We start from the raw sequence: 20,000 nt of genomic DNA on the forward strand, positions 1-20,000 counted from the left end.
GAGAGTTGCTCCTTTGTTGGACTTGTTCCATATAGCATATAGATAAGGGTTCACCCTCTAAATAATAATAATAATAATGATAATATAATAATAATAATATTAATAATAATAATAATAATAATAATAGACCCAGCGCTGGGACCAATGATGACGCCATTTAGCGCCGAAAGGGAAATTTAGAGTAATAAAAGTTCTAAACGTGTATCAAGAGGAAAATCTTGCAGTCGCACTATGATACAAATGTTAGGAGTGAGCGGAAAGTAAAATGGAAGAAAACGGATATGAACGGAGACACAGCAAAACGAATAAAAGAGGTGGCAGCGAGGGGCCGAAGGGATACTGCAGTGAACCGTCAGTCGTGCACTGGCGGCCTTATCCCTTACGGAGGATCGTAAAACATAAACTATCGTTGTTTTTCAATAACTTTCAACTTATTTCTTATCATTTCTTATCATTTGGTACATTTCTCACAGAAAATTAATTACGGCAAAACTTACTTAATTAAGTACATTCATGCGTTATCGTGACAATAGCTTTTGAAGACCTATGTTATTTGAAATGACATAGAATAAACAATATGTTTATCACAAGCTTAACCTGGTCTCATTCTTGTAATGGAACTCTCGTATCGTCAAATTTGACGAATGAAGACAGAACATTCTAATAAAAAGTACATATGTAGTGTTGAGTCTACTTTTTGATTGTAGAACCTCGATCCATTCCATGAAATACGAGTACATATCTGACATACATACTACTCAAAATTTGACGAACAAAGAGAGAAAATTATAAGACAAAATATAAGTATTGTGATAAAACTACCAATTTCAGTGTATAGCAGGTTAGTTCCTTTCATGAATACAATTCTGGAATACAAAATATTTGGCATAATTCTCAACTTTTTATAGTATCACCAATTTCATTCATAAAGGAATAATTCCTTATATAAGATAAATTTCTGAAATACTGAACATTCTACATTTCTTGTGTTATTCCATTTCTACAAATTGGTCTGCAATCACTTAAAGTGGTGTTTAACAAAAGCTATTTCCTAATTACAGAATATTGTGAATTTGACGAAAAAATAAACATTTGAAATAAAAAAAATGCAGGTATTATACACACATACACTCACAGACTATATATATATATATATATATATATATATATATATATATATATATATATATATATATATATATATATATATATATATATATATATATATATATATATATATATATATATATATATATATCTGTGTGTGTGTGTGTGCGTGTCTGAGTGTGTGTTAAAATCGCCAAATTTAGTGTACAGCAACGTGATAACTTCCATAAAATTCATTTCTGAAATACAAAAAATTCTACAAAATTCTCTACATTTTTTCATTGTACAGCAGCATGATACCTAACATTTCTAATATACAAAATATTCTACAGAATTCTCTATAGTTTTGTAGTAATTACTTTCCCTTCAAAGTGGTGTGCAATCACTTGAAGTGTGAGTTCCATTAGCACTTCTGAAGCACGTTCAAATTTTTTGGGGTGTTCCAGTGAAATATATCTCACATATATGTATGTATGTATGTATGTATGTATGTATGTATGTATGCATGTATGTATGTATGTATATGTGTGTATTTATGTATACGAATTTCCTTGAAGCATAGGTGGTATAATGAAATTGAATTCAAAATTATGATGAAACTCAAGTCACTTATAAGGTTATGTATATGTATGTATCCAGAGAGCAACTCTCATTGGTAGAAAGATTATTCATATTGACGACAAAACAGACCAATTCATGTACTTTGATAATAACTAAATTAGTATAATTAATTGTAATGGAGATATGAGAATAAATAATATTATAAGCATATATATTGAGAGATTAATCCTTATTTTTATGCAACATCAAAAAATAATCCTGATTATTATTAAGAAGCGTTACTGAATTATTCAAACTGTTATTTATCACAGTGAAAGCCCTTTTCAATGCTGAGGTTATGAGAATAATTATTCTTATTTTCTTATTCGTCAGTGACGTCATAGATTAACTCGGCGTTCAGTCAGGAGAAAAACTAATATGATTTTATGTAAGGTTTCCCAGGATGGTGGTAAGCGGTCAAGACAACCTTCAGTAGAAGAAAAAAATATATATGTACAGTACATACAAAATTATATATAATTGTGAAATATCCTACACACACACATATATATATAAATATATATAATACATATATATATATATATATATATATATATATATATATATATATACATATATACATATATATATATATATATATATATATATATATATATATATATATATATTATGGCCCATCCTATTCATCTATGATTATTCACCATAAATGCGCTTATACATTCTACACCACAGCTGTACAAGAAAGCGTAATAACGCATCGATCCATAAGTTATATAGTTGCGATTGGGACCTGATTCGATGGAGTGCCAATAGATGGTTCTGTGATAGCTTGTCTCGTTACCTCAGTTGACGGGCTGGGGATTGGCTACTACTGTTTATGAGAGAGAGAGAAAGAGAGAGAGAGAGAGAGAGAGAGAGAGAGAGAGAGAGAGAGAGTAAACATAGCACTTTCGTTTCTAAAAGGGAATTTATTTTACTCTATTTAAGATGCAAGTGTTGAGAGAGAGAGAGAGAGAGAGAGAGAGAGAGAGAGAGAGAGAGAGAGAGAGAGAGACTTTCGTCTTCAGCAAATAAATGTTTATTTTACTTTTTTTAAGATTCAAGTTTTGCTTCAACTTAAATGTGAGAATCATTACTTTTATTTTGCAATTTCTTTATTATTCAAGAAGCTTGAAACATATAATTATAGATATTATTTCTCAAAACGAATAAAGAGAAATGTTTTACGTCAGTATTATGAAAAATCTGTTTCCTTTTTTATTCTTGTTTTATAGGTTCGTATTAAAGAACCTCACCAAAGTAGTCTATCTGACTATTATTATTATTATTATTATTATTATTATTATTATTATTATTATTATTATTATTATTATTATTATTATTATTATTCCTCAAGTAACTTACTTTCTGACACTGGCCAGAACGATTATGGTCCCAAATTAGAAACGAAAATACATCAGAGCAAAATTAAAGAAACTGAACAACAAAGATTATTATTATTATTATTATTATTATTATTATTATTATTATTATTATTATTATTATGATTGGAGTTGCTGTTGTATTTGTTGTCATTATTGTTATCACACAACTGAGTTACATTTTTAAACCCTAACCAAAAGGAATAGTTCCTGAACAAGAGACTGAAAAACCAAAATGGCAAAATTAAAGAAGTTCAAGAGCAATAATGAAAGCAATGCAAACTTGAAACTGAAAAAGCCAAAACCTTTACTTCCTTCTGCACCCAGATCCTTAGAGGTACACCGTATAAGGGGGTCCCTACAAATTTGGGGAACACTACTCATGTCCTGCTTACGATCAATAGGAGGGCCATTGGATACCAATGCGTGATTTGTCAAGGGAAATTGTCTCCTTTTGTGAAGGTGGGTTAATGGGAGCGGCACAATGTCTGCTTCTATGGATCGACGCCAGATGGCTCTGCGATTAGCTTGTCTCGTTTATAAGCCTATGGAGATTTGGAAACTGATTAGCCCACTCAAGGAGAGAAAGAGAGAGAGAGAGAGAGAGAGAGAGAGAGAGAGAGAGAGAGAGAGAGTCGAATATGACTGCTGAGGATTTTTTTAGCAGTTAAAACTACGCATTTGTAATAAGTACTATGACAAGAGAGAGAGAGAGAGAGAGAGAGAGAGAGAGAGAGAGAGAGAGTTATTTGTGTAATGCGTTCTTATGCAATGCATTGATTTTTTTTTACACTTTCACCTTAAGAACAAAATGAGAGAGAGAGAGGAGAGAGAGAGAGAGAGAGAGAGAGAGAGAACATGCCAGAGGAAGAGTGAACAAGTAAGAGAAAATGTACAGTGTATATGATACTGCTTTTGACAGATTTTAAAAGCGTGCAGACAAAATAATCAATTACCTAGCAATTAGAAGCTCCAAACGGTATCTGGCAACTCTAACCAGTCAGTAGTTCGCAAAACTATCAATAGATGGCGCCACTAGTATCCCTTCATAGCATAAACATAGACGAATATACGTGATATTCTCTTATCACTTATGCATTAAGGCTATCGAGTCTGTAAAGAGAGAGAGAGAGAGAGAGAGAGAGAGAGAGAGAGAGAGATGACAATATCCAATAAGCTACTAAGAATATTTATATAGAAAAAGAAAGATCTGTTACGTGTTTTATAAATCAAGGTTAATATTAGATATATAGAGTTTCAGATATCACGACATAGCATTATGAAAGGTTATAAAACAAATTTTTTAAGCCTTTTATATAAAAAAAATTTCTACCTAACAGAGAAGTACTTATAAGTTTTATAGGTATTCATGCATTATTTTTTACTACTTTTAAAACATATACTTTAGAATGTGTAATGAATAATATATATATATTTATATATATATATATATATATTATATATATATATATATATATATATATATAGATATATAGTATATATATATATATATATATATATATATATATATATATATATATATATATATATATAGTATATATACGTATATATATGTATATATATATGATATATATATATATATGTGTGTATATATACTATACATATATTAGGTATATAAGTATTCCTCTATATATATATATATATATATATATATATATATATGTATAATTATGATATATATATAATATATATATATATATATATATATAATATATATCATATTCACACAAATCGGGCAGATTCGACAGTAAAATGAAAAATATATAGAAAAAACAACATATAAAAAATCAAGAGGATCAGAGGTACAAATAGTAATGAGCTATGAAGGAAACTGCCTCTATATCATTGTTTCTGTTATAGCCCATCAGTATTTACATTAATTTATTAAATTTTCCGTGGAATTCCCTGATAATGTGGTTATTAATCACGAAATGTAGGAAGCAATGAAGGAAGTGTGAATCTCCAGCTTATTGTTGCACTTGACTGGAATATATTTATATATATATATATATATATATATATATATATATATATATATATATATATATATATATATAAGGATGTACTTATCTTATAGAGAACAATATGTTTCTAGATTGTGTGATCCCTTACAGATATATACTTGTATCAAAAACTTTCATTATTACCATCTAAATTATTATTAGTGTTAGTAGCAAGAAAATTAAATAAGTAAATTATTATATATAGCCGTAACATATATAGAATAGGTAGTTTATTATACATAGAATTATTGTTATTGGAAGTTATTTGTAGATTAAAAGAGTATCATACAAATACAAATATACAGCTTAAAGTTTCAAATAATAATTAATGTATGAAGTGAGAGATAGAGTATTCGCTTATATATAATTAAAATAATTTACCAAGAATAGTGTATAAGCAATTATACTCTTTTAATCAAACAAACATAATTAGCGTTTCTTTTGTGTACTGGTGCATTGTTTGTTAAAGAAAGAGAGAGAGAGAGAGAGAGAGAGAGAGAGAGAGAGAGAGAGAGAGAGAGAGAGAGAGATACTGGAGAAATTAATTAATAAAGAAGATTGTTTTTCAGTTGCTGTGTAATTCAATGGTAGTATTTATAGCAATAATTAAGAGACGAATAACGCCTGAAAGCAATTAAGATAATTATAAGAGAAACATAAAATTTTGCTAAGCGTTTATGGTCACTGTAAAATCTGTTTGCATAAATCTCAGAAAATACGAAAATAACGCTATAGAATTTTACTCAACAGAAACTGTTATAAAAGCAGAACAAGGAATTTCAGCATTCAAGAAAATTGAATGACTAAGCTTAATATAGGAAATTGAAAGAATGTGAAGATAATATTGAAGAATTTTACAAGGCAAGGTCTTTAGAAGCAGAATACTAAATGTCAGCAATTAAGGAAATTGAACGAATAAGCTTTTTAAAAATTAGAACATTTGCCTTTACAAAACAAATAGAGAAAAATGAAGTGGACAGTTTAAGACAATATAAAGACAAACTAAACATGGCCAAAAATTTATAAAAATTAGAATTTGCACTAACAAGTAAATTTCCCTCAAGGGGAAATATAATGCAGATATTAAAGAACAAAGTGAAGACGCTGAGAAAACATATTCTTGTGTATCTAGAGAGAGAGAGAGAGAGGAGAGAGAGAGAGAGAAGAGAGAGAGAAAGAGAGAGATTAAGGAAAGTGCAAAATTTAAGAAAACAAAGACTCTCTCCCATATATATATATATATAATACATAACATATATATATATATATATATATATATATATATATATATATATATATATATATATATATATATATATATATATATAATATATATATATATATATATATGCGAAAGTGTCTTTGTTCTCTTAGATTCTGTGCTTTGCTTATAAGTGTGTGTGTGTGTGTGCATATAGAAAGAGAGACACTGACGATAGTAGAAATTGAGCTAGGTATAGAAGCTAAGAAAATAAACTCTTTGTGTTATATATGTAGAGAGAGAGAGAGAGAGAGAGAGAGAGAGAGAGAGAGAGACAATAACGACACAAATTTGAATAGGATGTTTAACCCGTAGTCGAAAGAAATGCAAAGCAAACACAGCTCTCTTTGATCCACGCTAATATGTGCTTTGAACAAACACAGACACAAATGCTCACGCACAAACGCTCCCTCACGCACGCAAGCACGAACAAGTCCCTCTCCCCCTCTTCTTCTTTGCATGTCACAGTCATTACGAATAATCACGCATCTGATGATGTTTCGTGTTACATGATGCTATGTCAAGTCAAAGTGAACGAAACGGCAAAAGAAATGAAGGAAAGACCTCGTCATATTCTTTGAAAGTTTCACATTTAAAAGTGGACGGTGTACTTATATGATAAATTTTCTTGTTCATTGGCATATAAGCTTGGAGAGAGAGAGAGAGAGAGAGAGAGAGAGAGAGAGAGAGAGAATGGCCACCAGCTGGCAAATCCTGCATAAGATAATTCAGAAATACCTTCTACCATTTGTGACTTGCTGGAGTCAGCTTAACAAACACGGGGTGACAGAATGCGCAGATAATGCAAAAAGGTTTTCCGGAAGGGTATAAGGAATGATAAATGAAAAATAAAGGGGAGAAAGTTACTAGAGAGAGAGAGAGAGAGAGAGAGAGAGAGAGAGAGAAGAATAATGAATGGAGAGAATATAATAAAAGTAAGAAGCTTCAGGGATACGTGAGACTGGGAGAATGATTTCTCCAAAAATGAAATGGGGTTATGCCCATAAACGCATTTCATTTTTGGAAATCTTTCATATAACTTTATCTGGAATGTATCATATAACTTTATGTGCCCCAAATGCCCATACAGGTCTAGTTCCCCCTCTCTCAACGGTCTTATACTGTTAGTCCTGGCCTCCCTTTTTTTTATTTTTTTTTTTCCGCGGGGGGGGGGGGGGGGGGTGGGTGATGTTGGAAACAGGAGCCTCCTGTTGATTCTGACACGTATTAGTATTGTCCCAGGGGTTATACGAAAGACGTGTCGAAGATATCTCTGCCTTACTCTTATCATAATCCTGTTTATAGGAGGGACTTGTGTGGTTTGTTTTACCGCATGTGTAATATAATATATATATATATATATATATATATATATATATATATATATTATATATATATATATATATATATATATATATCACATATCCACAAGTGGAATATAAGGGGCGAGGCGTAGGTCAGTCAACGAATGTATAAACTTGATTCTTTAATATCAAAAGAAATTTGTAAATTGTTTAAATTTTACGGTAGGCATTAGAGATGTATGGAAATAGAATTACTATATCTGTCAACATAGGGGCCCAGCAGTGTTAATCAGATTTCCAACCCCGCCTCCCTGACACTTGTCAGGGTTGGATTTGTCGTCTCCTAATTTGGGTACGTTTATCTGTAGTGTCCCATGAGAATATAATGTGAATTTTAGCCAAATGAGTTTTGGAAGCCACTCCTGCATTGAAACCTGCCTGTGGGTGGATCTGCAGTCTTAAACGGTTGCATGTAGGTTCGTCAGCACTGTCTCTGTAGCATATATATTTGTGATTCCTAATACTATGTACAAACCCTTCGTCAATGGCTTGGAAATAAAGTCGAAACCGGTCTTTAAAACAGAACCTACACCTCGCCTCTTAATTTTTACCTGTGGATATATGTGATAAATGATTCACGTACTTAATCATATATATATATATATATATATTATATATATATATATATATATATATATATATATATATATATATGTATATGTAGGTGTACATTACTCACCCATCATTGAACCCTACCCTCTAATAAGTGCAACAATAGAAGTATAATTCCCTCACTGACAGTGCATCCCGCACGAATGCATAATGATTTATTGAAATCCGATTTATATTGCAAATCGATTAGACTGGGTATAGATTGAATTGCGACAATTACTCATAAAACAATATTATTCCGTGCAATCCTAATTTCATTCTTAATAACATTGCCGGAAAATTGAAGCTTTAATTTATGGCTATTGATCTGCAAATTTTCCGGAAGAATGTTTCTTCGCCGAACCCGCGTTTTCCCAGCTTTGTATTTTAATTGTTTATCCATTTATTTCTTAGTTTATATATTCATTTCTGTATATACTTATTTATCCTTCTGGTAAAACTTTGTCCATATTTTGAACTGGCAACATGAGCCCTATTCATATGGAACTAGCAAACAAGGAGATATTGACTTTAAATTCAGCCTTCCAAAGATTATGTTCATGTTAAAAAAAAACAAATTTATCATTATTATTATTATTATTATTATTATTATTATTATTATTATTATTATTATTATTATTATTATTATTATTATATTCAGAAGATGGAACCCATTCACATGGAACAAGCCCACAGGGTCCAATGACCTGAAATTCAGGCTTGGAAAGAATATTCTGGTGTTTATGTTAAAACAAACACGTTCTTGTTCGACGTAGAGCCAAATCTTAGCGTGCATATATAGCTCAATATATCAGGCCCTGGAGGTGGAGTTTAGCTCACGACACCCGTAAAATATATGCAAAATATGCGCGCGTAAGAACGCCCTACCGTCACAAGGAGAAGCTCTCAGAGAGCAAAAAGCTTTCGACAATTAATGGAGTGGGGGAAAGAAGTTATAAATTTCAAATTATGGTCACGGTGTGCCTTTCACACTCAAGTGCCAACTATACTTTAGTCAATTCGTGGACACGCGTGTTAGTACTTTACTCCTCATTTACCAAATGGAAAGTGCATGCCGTTCTCGCCTGGGAATATTCCATTTGGGAAAAGCACACACACACACACAGAGAGAGAGAGAGAGAGAGAGAGAGAGAGAGAGAGATAGGAACTTCGGAGTGAGCTAAATGAGCTCTGTTCTGACGGAGCGCCAGCAGATGGCACTGCAAGGTTGCAGCTCTTTTCAAAACTTGACGTGTTAGGGAATTTTTATTCTGAATATCACAGAGAGAGAGAGAGAGAGAGAGAGAGAGTAAAATTCCTAGAATGTTGCGTTTTATTCACCGATTAAAATGAAATAAATATTGAATTACTAACTGAATACGCACTGGTTCCATAAAATGCAGGCCATTTTCAAGCGGTCTATATATCATCGTTTAACTTGCGTTATTAATGTATAAATACATCCAAAGCCATTAAAAAAAATGTTCTTGCGTAATTATCATTTGTTTTTATTTACTAGTAGAAAACTCTCTTTTAAACAAGTACTGTTAAAAGATGCCCAGATCAGCCGAGTTCATTGTATAGAGAGTTGTCTCAATCTTCCTTATGACAGTTTTCTCTTGGTTAGTAGTCATCATTCGGTGGGAGTAATAAAAATAAAAATTCAAGTCATTCAAGTGTAGTTAAATATGGAGAATAATGTCAATAGATTTTACATATAAATTTGAAACAGTATGATCACAGCGAGGGATCACAGTAGATTATTTACTTATTATCAGCTTACACAGAGGAGTATGTAGTATATATTTAACTGACGTGACTCATATATAAATAGATATATATAGATAGATATATATATCTATATATATATATAATATATATATAATATATATATATATATATCTATATATATATATATATATATATATATATATATATCAAAAATATATATATATATATATATATATATATATACATATATGTATATATAATATATATATATATATATGATATATAGATATATATATATATATATATATATATATATATATATATTATATATATATATATATATTATATATATAGGATATATATATCTATATATATATATATATATATATATATATATAGATTTATAAACCAATATCACAGAAAAGGATAGGCAAAAATCCAAGTGTTTTCGTCTTTACTAAGACATTGTCAAGGAACGAATGAAATACAGTTGGAATGAAAGTTACAAGGTAAACAAAGAGATAATCCAGGATTATCGGATATCACACGGTCATAAACTAAAACATAGATTTTAACAAAAGTGAAACTAAAACATAGCCATACAAATTCCAAAAAACATGTATAAAACTGAATATATTAATTTTGTTGCTAATATTTATCTACAACTTTTTTCATTATGTATGCATCGAGTTCAAATAAGCCTCGACTCAAATTGAGAACACTTCCTTAATTTGAATTAATGAAACAAGATGCATTAATACTCTTTTTAACTGTGTCATTACATGAGATTAAAGCTCTTACTTGACTCCAGTTAATAGGATGATCTAAATCTCTCATACATGCGAATAATGCATTCGATATTTGTCCAGTTCTCACAGAATATTAGTGTTGTTTGATTCGTTGTGAAAGGGATTTTCCGGTTTGTCCGTAATATATTTTATCACACTTTTTACAAGGAATTTCTTATATGCAGCTGGGAACATCTTTCGGAGAATTTTTTAATACTAAACTCTGAAGATTAATATTACTGAAAACAACATTTATGTTAAAAAGTTTCCAATTTCTATGAATTTCTAAAAACCTTTCATTATACGGTAATTTTAGAATGTTATGCTTACTTTGTAAAATCAAGTTTGTCATTAGTTAAATAAAATGGTTTTCTAGCTCTTTTCTATGTCACATCTACAAAACTCCTTGGGTATTTAAGTTTCAGGCAATATCATAAATATTTATAATCTCAGAGTCAATTAACTCCGGGCTACAGATATGTAAAGCCCTTAAGAACCTCCCAGAAAAAATAACAGAGAATTTAACATTTTGATGCGATTGGAGTAATTATGAACAAAAGAGGCAATGTTAGTTGATTTCCGTGGACTTCATGATTAGTGTAACAGACAAACCATTAGATAGTGCTACGACAGCGGCTTTGGGATGTGGATTAAGCTTTGGTGTTTCCAATGGTAACCTGGACTATGTTGATATTTCAAAATCATTTTGTTATTTGGAAAACTTTAATCATAATATATACCCTGAGGACATCAATATTTTTAAATGTATTGTTAATGTTGCTGTGTCCAAGCCTTCTCCCCCTAATGTACCCGTAAGATATCTCCAGGCTTTTAAGAAAATTAAAAAAGACGAAACAGTGTAAGTAACAAAGGCAGATAAGTTTAATGCGGTGGTAATAATGAATAAAAGTGAATATGTAAATAAAATAATGGCATTATTAAATGATAGTGATACTTACACGATACTAAGGTCTGATCCTACACAGACAGTGAACTGTCATTTTAGTAAAAAAATTAAATCCATTCTAAAAGGCTTGGGCTATTGAATTAAACAATTTACACTTCGATGCTCCTCCCTACCTTATTTGTATGGTTTAGTCAAGACAAACAAAATCAATAACCCTATCAGGCCAATCCTGAGTTCAATAGGCTCAGTTTCGTATAATTTATCTAAATGACTTGTAATAATTCTAACACCTTTTATAGGAAACATTTCTAACACGAATGTAAGAAAACAATGTTGATTTTATAAACAAATATTTTAATTTTGAGTTTTTATTTTAGTATGGTTAGTTTTGAAATTGTCTCTTAATTACAAAAGTACCTGTAGATGATTTACTTGAATTTCTGGAGTATGAATTAGAAAGTCATGATATTCCTTTAACTGTGGCAAACCTCATTAGTCTTATAAGATAGTAAATTTTGCTGTAATGGGGAATTTTCTTTTTAGAAAAGTTTGTCATACCTATGGGTAATCCCTTAGCTCCTGCCCTTAGCAATATTTACATGGAATTTTTTTAGACAAATCTTTTACCAAAAATTTTGCCCCAAAATGTTATATGGTTAGGTATGTGGATGATATTTTCCGTATTTGACCATTTCACGAAAATCTCCAGGAATTCCTTATCAATCTCAACAACCTGTAGAGGGAGAAAGAAATTGCAAATTAAATTTTTTGATGTAACTGTCCATAAAAATTATAGAAATTTCACCTTTTCAGTCTTTCGGAAATCCACTAACATTGCCTTTTTTGTTCATTATTACTCCAATCACTATCAAATCGTTAAATTCTCTGTTTTTTCTGGGATATTCTAAAGGGTCTTACTTGTATGTAGCCCACAGTTTATTGACGCTGAGATTAAAGTTATTTATGATATTGCCTTGAAACTTAAATACCCAAGGACTTTTGTAGATGTGGCACAGAAAAGAGCTAGAAAACCATTTTATTTAACTAATGACAAACTTAAATTTCATAACATTCTAAAATTACCGTATAATGAAAGATTTTTAGAAATTCTTAGAATTCTGAAGTTTTTTTTAACATAAATGTTGTTCTCAGTAATATGAATGTTAAGAGTTTAGCAATAAAACATTCTACGAAAGTTGTTCCCGGCTGCATATAAGAAATTCCTTGTAAAAAGTGTGATAAAATATATCACGGACAAACCGGAAAATCCCTTTCACAACGAATCAAACAACACTAATATTTTGTGAGAAATGGACAAATATCGAATGCATTATTTGTACATATGAGAGATTTAGATCATCATATTAACTAGAATCAAGCAAGAGGTTTAATCTCATGTAATGACACAGTTAAAAGGAATATAATTGAATCTTGTTTCATCAAGTCAAATAATGGAAGTGTTCTAAATTTAAGTCTTGGATTATTTAAACGATGCATACATAGTGAAAAAAGTTGTAGATAAATATAAGCAACAAAATTAATATATTCAGTTTTATACATGTTTTTTGGAATTTGTATGGCTACGTTTTAGTTTCTATTATGATTAAATCTATGTTTATGTCTGTGACCATGTGATATCCGATAATCCTGGATTATCTCTGAATTTTATCCTTATGATAATAAAACATCTGGTATTCTTTATCCTGTTTACCTGGAAACTTTCTTTACAACTGTATTTCATTCGTTCCTTGACGATGTCTTAGTAAAGATGGAAGCACCTGGATTTCTGGCTATCATTTTCTTGTGGTATTCGCTTATTCAATGAAGTCATGAGCATCACATGTTCTTAGTATTAGTATAATATAATATATATATATATATATATATATATTATATATATATAATATATATATATATATATATATATATATAAAATGAAGGCAGGAGAAGCACACCAACAGGTCAAGGAACTCATATTTATTAAGCTGCAACGTTTCGAAGCCAACCAGCAGGCCTCATTTTCAAGCTACAAAGTAACAGCATTTAATTAGTACAAAAAAATTAAGCTACAATATTAAAATACACAATGTAACGTACAATAAAACAATCTCGGTTAAAAGTACAAATAAGGACCCATAGTTAAGTGTGAAGACAGAGAAAGGACTAACAAAAAACATAAACAGTTCACGAGAGGTAAAGAGGTGTAGTCGTGGCATGGGTGTTCAGTGAGGGGACCAGTTTTTCTAATAAACAATGATTCATTAATTGCTAAAACCTTATGATTGGAAGCTCTGCCCAAAACCTTAAAGTCCTTGTACTGAATAGAATACGCACATTTATCGCTATGATCCCTTATGTTGGAAAATTCGGGATTCGAAAGTGTAGTGCCAGTTCTATAGCTCACAGCTCGATGACTGTCGATTCGGACCTTAATTAACCTATGTGTCGATCCAATATAGGTTCCTCGATTACATCGGGGACAAGTAAATTTGTAAATATCACATGAGGTCATCAATGGATCCAAACGGTCCTTGAAGCTGAAAAGGCTACCGATATTGAATGGGTTTGTGGGTATAATTTTGGTTTTCATGGCAGGGAGATGACCAGAGATTAACGCTTGGGGTTCCTTATAAAATGTTGTATCGTGAATAAAAGGAAGGCTGGCATAGAAAGGTAATTTAGGAACGTGAGGGGTAGGATGACGTGAAACAAAAATATTATTAAAAAATTTGGAGACATGCTTAAAGAACAACTGGGTGGGAAAGCAGTTGCTGTTAAAATATTTTTGCAAGAACGTGACTTCATTGTGAAAAGCTTGCCAACTGGAAGACAAAGCAAAGGCTCGGCGAAGCATGATTAATAAGTCATTAATCTTAAGATGAAGAGAAAAAAAAACTATAAAAATTTGTACTAAGACCAGTGAATGTCTTTTTAAAAAAACGGAAGTTGAGAAGCTTTGGGAGTAGCGTGTAATTAAGATATCTAAAAATGCAACTGATTGTTGGTTTCGTGTTCAATGGTGACTTTGATGTTAGGGTGAAATGAGTTGATGGAATTAAAGATCTCTCGGCGTCAAACCGACTTCTAAAGAGTGCAAACGTGTCGTCAAAACACCGTTTATAAAATAGTGGATGGCAACTAAGGGGACAAGAATCAAGCATTTGCTCTTCCAGCGAGCACATGAAGATACCGGCAAAGATGGGTCCAAGAGGAGAGTCAATAGCCATACCATCAATTTGCGAGTAAGAACAACCATTAAAAACAAAAACGGTGTCCGTCACCGCCAGATCTAAAAGTTTCCTAAAATCGTTCTTACAGAACCCGTTAAAAAGAGACTCATCCGTAGGAAAAAGCGTACTTAAAATAATATCAATGGTCTGTTGTTCTTACTCGCAAACTGATGGTATGGCTATTGGCTTGTACAAATTAGATATTGTTACTTTGTAGCTTGAAAATGAGGCCTGCTGGTTGACTTCGAAGCATTACCACTTAATAAATATGAGTTCCTTGATCTGTTGGTGTACTTCCCCTGCCTTCATTGTATAGTTGGGTCTAGAGAAACATCCGCCTGGCGAATATATAATATATATATATATATATATATATATATATATATATATATATATATATATATATATATATATCTTATATATATAAGATATACTTTACTGTTATACAATATATAATATATGTAAGAATTACATTATATATAATGTCATTAAAGACTTAGATAAAAACTCACTCACTGTTCAGAAGCCATGAATAATAAAATTTGTACAGCTGACTCTTTTGAATTCTATCCTATATCAACGGATTCATGTGAGTTAGACATAGTGCTAAACGGCTCTCTCTCTCATACAAGCGAAGGTTGTCTGGGGAAACTTTATCCCTTTTACGGTAATAAATTCAATTACAGGATGAATAATGGTTCCTGGATCCGTTATGATAAGGCCGGATTCGACGTCGTGTGTCCGGACACATCCACCGCCCATGCCCCTATCTTCGTAGCAGCCGATGGTTGTACGGGGACATCTACAAATATACCGTCAGAGGGGTCAACACGATAATACGTGAGAAGGCGTATTTCGCGAACTACACGTGGGCTACAACAATCATCCCATCACTACCTCTCCCATACAACGCGCGAGTAGCTCATCGTCTGACGCAACTGGCTGAGATGACCCACGCGTCATCGACTTATGCAGGTGGAGAAAATCTTCGCTACTACATTCTGCTAGCCGTGTTCAGCGTGACGGCCATATTGGTTATTGCCGTCAACATCTTTGCTTGGCGTAGGCTGAGGCGTAAACAGAAGGATCTCCAAGGGAACGTACTGGCCCGTCTGGATGACGTACCCGTTAAACTCAAGTCGTTTGCGTTTAGGGCCGCCTGAACCTGGCCATTTCAGTTCGTGCCTAGGGAATTGTCTGGAATTGTGTGTGTGTGAAAAGCGGTCCGTATGCTGGCAACAATGTAGGACAAGAAAACTCCACGCCTTTGCATTGAACAGTTAAGTATCTCCAGGGCACTATAAATCATTATAGCCCAATATTATACCTTTTATATATTCCTAAAGGTATTTTTCGGGCACCTTAATAAAATATCAGCCCTATATATTGAATTTCTGCAGAATTACATTGTTATACTATTATACAATTATATTTATCTATTATAAAGAGTGACAAGTACTCTTTAACAATTATCCATGATCATGCTATAATCATTATTTAGTAACCATTATTCTTAATCAGGTTACATGTTATCATATTAATCATGTATACATGTTTTGATTTTTTACCATTTTATTATTTTTGGGTACATAATCATTATTACCACCAAACATGGATCTATATTTTCCATGCATTTATCTTTGTTTATGAATATGTCAACAAGGGTATGTAACAGAACCTTTTTGTGCATTTAATCACTTAGTATGTTACGAGCACGCTCCTATGAACAATGTTTAAAGTAATTTTTTTTGTTATTCAAGGCTTGAATAGGTAGCAGACCGAGCCTAATGTAAGAATTACATTATATATAAACCAGTGACCTGGGGTCATGGCATTAGGAGGGTTCTACGTGACCAAAGCAGACCTTAGATTACGCTATGCACTGTCTGCAGTAGCCTGATCTAGCTCTAAGCTTTGTCAACATTTTTTATGTTATGATAACTTTGCACAACAACTTCCATGGGAAGAGGTTGACCTGTTAACCTACGCCGGAAACTTGTAACTTCCGAGCCGGCAGACTACGTATGTGTTTTTATATGAATTGCTGAGATAGCTAATGTTCCGCTATCGACGCGATGCTTTAGAATGGCAGTTCCACGCCAAATCTCAAACATATCGGTCGTCCGACCGAGCTGCATCTCCTAGTATGGAGTTACAGAATAAAGTTGTTAACTTGTTCAACTAGCCTGTTTGAATCATCTCCTCTAGACAAGAAAGAACCTCTCTACTAAGATATCCAAGGGAGATGAGAGGAACCAAACATTACTTACGGATAACAGCCGTAAGAAAAAACAAAAAGTCTATCGCCAAGCGATAAGACATTAGATATATATATATATATATATATATATATATATATATATATATATATATATATATATATATATATATATATATATATATATATATATATATATATAGATATATCATATATATATATATATATATGTATACATATATATATATATATCTATATATATATATATATATAATATATATATATATATATATATATATATATATATATATATATATATATATATATATATATATATATATATATATATATATATAATATATATATATATAGCTATATATATATATACTATATATATATATATATATATATATATATATATGTGATATATATATATATATATATATATATATGTGTGTGTGTGTGTGTGTGTATTTATTTATATATATATATATATATATATTATATATATATATATATATATATATATATATATATATATTTATATATATATACATATATAAGTATATACATATATATATATATATATTATATATATATATATATATATATATATATATATATATATATATATATATACAGGCAGTCCCGGGTTACGACGGGGGTTCCGTTCTTGAGGCGCGTCGTAAGCCGAAAATCGTCGTAAGCCGGAACGACACTTGGAAATATGCCTTAAACTAAGAAAAAGTTAGAGAGAACTCCTTACCTGTGTGACATGCAAGTATATTGCATGATGTGTAGTGTGGTTATTTCAATGGCAAAGGATGGTTCTTGAAGGTATAATTCTTTATTAAACTCTTGTGACACTATAAAGCACAATGTACTACACTTAATCCTTAGGTTAGATTATACACTAAACACTATATTATGCACTGTACACTACGTAGTATTTGGTAGATCCTGGAGTACACTAAAATCCCAGTCTGGTAGCTCTGGAAGGTAAAAGTATAACACAATTAGTACAAAATACTACACAAAGTCCTGAATGCAATATGTAAATTATAGATATCAAGAGTAAAAGAGTTAATGTATGTTAATTAATTACCTTACTTTTTTTAGTTTATAATACCTTACTTTGAGTTATATCAAGAGTAAAAAAGTTAATGTATGTGAATTAATTCCTTACTTTTAGTTTAAAGTTGTCATGCTATGTAACCCCTGGATGCACAAAGTCTTATGTGGCCCCATAGCCTACATCATTCAGGGGGTTCTGGAATGTACAAAAAATAATTAGTATGTCAGTAAGTACTCTATGCATAGTAAGTTACATACAGTAATATGCACCATACAGTGGTTTAACATCACATATATAACATGTATAAACTTAGTTAATGTATGTTAATTAATTCCTTACCTTTAGTTTAAAGTTGTCGTGCTATGTAACCCTGGATGCACAAAGTCTTATGTGGCCCCATAGCCTACATCATTCAGGGGGTTCTGGAATGTACAAAAAATAATTTTGTCAGTAAGTACTCTATGCATAGTAAGTTACATACAGTAATATGCACCATACAGTGGTTTAATATCAACTGGTATGCATAGTAAATGATTGGTCTACACCCCCTGTTCAGCAGGGAGTGTACAGTATGTACGTAATTCCATGAGGGACCTTGATCACTTATCCCATGTGAGAGATCTTGGTCACTTGTTTTTAGTATGTACGTATAAAACTTACTTAATGTATGTTTACTACTATGTATAATTCCTTACCTTTATGTTATGTAGTAACCCTGGACAAAGTTTTATGTGGCCCCATAGCCTGCATCATGGAGGGGGTCCTGGTTTTCTGGAATGTACCAAAAAAGTATCAAAGTTAAGTCATGTTATGTATGTTTAGTAAGTTACATACAGTAACCATACGTACAGTGGTTTATAACATGTATGTACATAATCAAACTTGGTTGGAAATTCCTGTAAAAAAAAGTTATGTACGTATGTAATACTACTGTATGTAAAACCTTACTGTTCATACTTTGTTACACTACATGTTACATGTGATACGTATACTTTCCTGAAGGGTTTTTTCCATCCAAAAATGGTGCTTCTACTTGTAGTTATCCCTTGATGACACTTGTAGTAGTAGTAATTTGTTAGTAACAACCTGGAGTTGTGTGAAAAATGTTGGTTCTGGAAGGAAAAAGTAACAAAATTAGTGTACAAAATATACACTACAGAAAGTTGTGAATGCAATATGTTAATTACTGTAGATATATCAAGAGTACTAAAAGAGTTAATGTATGTTAATTAATTCCTTACTTTTAGTTTAAAGTTGTCGTTCAATGTAACCCTGGATGGACAAAGTCTTATGTGGCCCCATAGCCTACATCATTCAGGGGACTCTGGAATGTACAAAAAATAATTTTGTCAGTAAGTCCTCTATGCAGAGTAAGTTACATACATAATATGCACCATACAGTGGTTTAATATCACATATAACATGTAGTATAAAAACTTAATTTAGAAATTCCTTACATAACTTACCACTTTTAGTAAGTCTCAAAGCTGTTACCTAGGTTGTGGGAGATGGAGGTGGAGGTGTAGAGCATTCATGATAAGGATGCCTTCCAAACCTAACTTCAGTGTGCTTTATCACAGATAACAGGCTAGGATGATGGGCAGTCTGGAATGAAGAATTAATATTAAAGGACAGTATGTAACCACTTAGGTGTACAAAATTTATTGTACGTATGCAAACATTAAACACAACTGAGAATTCCTTACCTTCAGCAAAATGAAG

At 31.5% G+C, this 20,000-nt stretch overlaps 1 protein-coding gene and 1 long non-coding RNA gene across 3 annotated transcripts in view; one reads left to right on the plus strand and one right to left on the minus strand.

Annotated features, from left to right (window-relative positions):
* The window catches only part of LOC135224505 (zwei Ig domain protein zig-8-like), a 102,066-nt gene that overhangs the window by 21,824 nt on the left and 60,242 nt on the right, over positions 1-20,000 (plus strand). The gene's annotated exons all lie outside the window — the stretch shown is intronic.
* Positions 18,421-19,229, minus strand: LOC135224995 (uncharacterized). Its single transcript, XR_010316864.1, has 3 exons — positions 18,974-19,229; positions 18,618-18,700; positions 18,421-18,473 (listed from the first exon to the last, which is right to left on the minus strand). It is a non-coding gene; the product is annotated as an uncharacterized LOC135224995 (long non-coding RNA).

Source organism: Macrobrachium nipponense, chromosome 12 (genome assembly GCF_015104395.2).
Source record: "Macrobrachium nipponense isolate FS-2020 chromosome 12, ASM1510439v2, whole genome shotgun sequence".
NCBI lineage: Eukaryota > Metazoa > Arthropoda > Malacostraca > Decapoda > Palaemonidae > Macrobrachium > Macrobrachium nipponense.